Genomic DNA, 4,129 nt, shown 5'->3' on the forward strand with positions numbered 1-4,129 from the left:
CTGGAAGCGGTCAGAGAGCACCTGCACACTGGAAGCGGTCAGAGAGCACCTGCACACTGGAAGCGGTCAGAGAGCACCTGCACACTGGAAGCGGTAAGAGAGCACCTGCACACTGGAAGTGGTCAGAGAGCACCTGCACACTGGAAGGGATCAGAGAGCACCTGCACACTGGAAGCGGTAAGAGAGCACCTGCACACTGGAAGGGATCAGAGAGCACCTGCACACTGGAAGCGGAGAGCACCTGCACACTGGAAGCGATTGAGAGCACCTGCACACTGGAAGCGGTCAGAGAGCACCTGCACACTGGAAGCGATTGAGAGCACCTGCACACTGGAAGCGATTGAGAGCACCTGCACACTGGAAGCGGTCAGAGAGCACCTGCACACTGGAAGCGGTCAGAGAGCACCTGCACACTGGAAGCGGTGACTGGAGACGACTGGGTAACTGGAGTTGCTAGATGATGGATATGCTGTATGGAATGATCATGGTGATGATCACGCAAATATCTAAGTGTGGGTGTGGGCATGTTTATAAATGAATTATCTGAAAATAAATTACCAAATGGGAGAGATTTAATTTAGTACCAAAAGCTACTAAATGTAATTCGGATGTAATTTGAATAAAGATATTTTTATGAAAAGGAAGTAAACATACTCATTTATACATGTAAAGAATCAAGAAATCAAAGTTTCACATCTCATCTAAATTTCATACAGAATAATTACATTAAATAATACATAAAGTTTGTCTCTACTTAATTATTATATCCATGACTGGATAATACATTGGATACATTTTATTTGCTTTTAAAAAATGAAAGGACTTGAGCACTCACTTATGATATTATTCTATGTACCCTGTCTTGGTTTTTGAATTCAGATTCCTAAGACATCATCCAAGCTATAAAACTTTGGACCTAAAATCTGTCCTGCTAGTAAGACATGTTGGGGCAATGGTGATGCAGAACTTGTGCAAGCAACCACTACAAGGCTGATCTGGCCTGACATCCATGCCACAAGAGGGAGCCCAGGCCTGACACTGCCTAGATAGCCAGGAGCCAGAGTCAGGACAACCCAGTGACCTAGGATAGAACCAAAATGACTGGAAGGATATCCTACAGATATTCTGTTATTCTCATAGGTGAGTGTGGCAGTGCCTAGCTGAGTTATCATCAAAAGAGATGCCATTTAGCAACTGATAGGAGCAGATGCAGAGACCTACAGCCAAACACTGACTGTAGGAGCCAGAGGGGTAGAAAACATGATCCACAGAATAAATTAACCCAGGCTCATAGGGACTCACAGAGACTGAATCAACAATCACATGGCCTACATGGGTCTGCACTAGGTACTCTGCATATATGTTATGTTGTGTGGGTTGGTCTTCTTGTGGGACTCGTAACAGTCAGAATGATTGGGTCTATTCCTCTTTTGACTGCTCTTGGGAAGCTTTGCTCCTTCAAGGTTGCTACATCTGCCATGATATTACTCCTTGTGCCCAGTTTTATTGTATCTTGGTTTGCTATGTAAATCCCTGAGAGGCCTGTTTTGTTGTTTGTGAGTTTTGTTCTGTTTGTTGTTTTTGTTTCTTTGGTTGGTTGGCTTTAGGAACACAGAGCAAGAATATCTGGGGATGAAGGGCTTGGGAGGAATGGAGGGAGGGGAAACTGCAGTTGGAATGTAGTATATGAAAGAATAATTTAAAAAAATAAATGGAAGCCCTCTATGCTGATCATGGAGAAAAAAAAGAATTAAATGAAAAGGAATTTATTTATTAACCACATTCTAAATATTTGTCCCTGTAACTACAGATCAGTGAGTATAGTTCTTAGCCTTCATCAGGGAATCTTGATTGCAAAGAAATTAGTAACCATTGCAGACAACTCCCATCAATTAAAATGCAGAGAGATATATGATATATCTACAACACAAATCCTGTAACCGAGTCTCAGAGAACAATGTGGAAGATGGGATAGAAAAATTGTAAAAACTAGGGAAACAACAGAAAGGTTTTGTTAGATTGTTTCTCCTAGAAATTTCAAGGCAGTCCCACCCATGAAGGAATATGTCACCCAACTTCCTTATTGTCCTCTGCATAAAAAGTCTGAGGCTCGATTCGAAAATTACACTCAGATTCCACACGAACTCTCCTGTGCGTGTCTGTTTGTCGCTCATCCACGCTTTGCCCACCCACGTCAAGAGACCCCGTTCCATGCAGACACAGGAACCCAGAGGGTCTGTGGCAATATGTAACAATGATTTTTAAAAAGAGGACATGAATTTAAATGAGTGCAATGGAATGGTGTAGGTTTAGATTTTCGTAAAGCTACTTTAATAAGGGTTCTTAAATACTTAAACCTCCCTTGTAACCCATCACCCACAAGAGTTACTGGAAAGTAATGGTTAATAGGGCAAAGGGGAAAGGGGACCTGTTTAGAACTACTTCTTTGGGGTGATTCCAATCTTCGTTGTCAGGATGGCATCAGTTTAGCTCACATGAATCAGCAGCAGTAGCTCAATTCACTTGCAAACATCATTCACTAATCAGCAATGACAGTTCACTAGGAGAACAGGAGAAGTTCTTTGGTATATTTCTCTCCGTGATGTCATGACAAATGACAATCACTGAAGAAGGCAAGGCAAACCAGTGCCACATCATCATCAGTAAAGACCAACAAAGACCAGCAAAGAGCCACATGGTGAACCAACGCCACATCGTAGTCCACAGTCTGTTGCTTATACTTCTATCTAAACATTCCCTGTCCTCTCAAGCATCCACTCCATGAAACAACACATGCTCTCTCTCTCCAGGAAGCTTCCAGAAAAATACCACGTTTGTTGTCAGCAAAATATCCTTCTACATGTCTGCTCCAACAAAATATCCTCTCATAAGGCAGTTTCCAAAAAAAATCACATGGCACAACTGAGTCTCCAAAGTAACCAGAAATTTCCACTTCACAATGGTACATGGGAGAGGTTTGAGAGAGACAATAAAAAGAAAAAATAATGTAATTACGTTAATCTAAAAAAATCAAATATTTTAAAGGAAGTTGGGATGGTTGATAATTTTCATATACTTACTAGAAAGTAGTAGAAAACAGAAAGAATAGATTTTTCAAATTTAATGTGAACCCTAATATTTTCCTTGTGTTTAACATTACTTTTCTGTTATGCAGAAATCAATCATGTTAAGCATCCTTCAGATCGAAGCTCACTTTAATTCATAACTACCCTTTTCATCTACACTACACACACACACATACACACACACACACACACCACACACACACACACACACACACACACACACACACACACACACACACCATACACAATTAAAAGCTAAATTTATCTTCAGGGGACATTTCACATTTTTTAACTATTGTTTTTGAAGTGTGAATAATTACCTGGAACCTTGAAACTATTTCAAAGAGGAATTGTTAAACTTTCAAGAAAAATCTCTACTGAATATCCTATAAGATAAAGTGTGTTTCTGTGCTAATTAGCTTTCTAATGAACAACCTTTGACCTTCACTCTACTAAGAAACTTATTGTTCTAGAAGTTTCATAGCCACTTAGTCATACAAGAAACAACCTTTTATTCTTAGGCAATTAATAGCTCACTATATAGTACCCATGCCTTTGCAGTGTTTGTGTTGCAAAGACATATCTGAGCATTGATCTGTGAATATTCTGAACTGATGAAATATAAGTTAGTTGCTAAGTAAAATTTATGACTTAACAGCCTCTAAACTCTCTTTCTACCCCTTTTTCTCTCCCCACTGTCTTTAAAATTCAGATGCTTCCAAGAAATACTTAACATTGTCTTTATTGAAATTTTCAAATCACCTTGGGCTATATTCCTTAGACAAAAAACAAATAAACAAACAAACTAGTAAGCCATTATGAGCCAGTAATAGCTAAATGAAAATTGTTTTGTAAGATCGGCATTCAGAAAACATTTCAATATACCAAAAAAAAAAAAAGCCATAAGATTAAGGAAACTAAGATCAATAAAATCAATTTATAATATTATCAGTAATGTGTGGTGACACAGGCACCCCAGACGTGGAGACAAAAATAGAGCTCATATATATATATATATATATATATATATATATATATATATA

This window comes from Mus caroli, chromosome 14 (genome assembly GCF_900094665.2).
Source record: "Mus caroli chromosome 14, CAROLI_EIJ_v1.1, whole genome shotgun sequence".
Taxonomy (NCBI): Eukaryota; Metazoa; Chordata; class Mammalia; order Rodentia; family Muridae; genus Mus; species Mus caroli.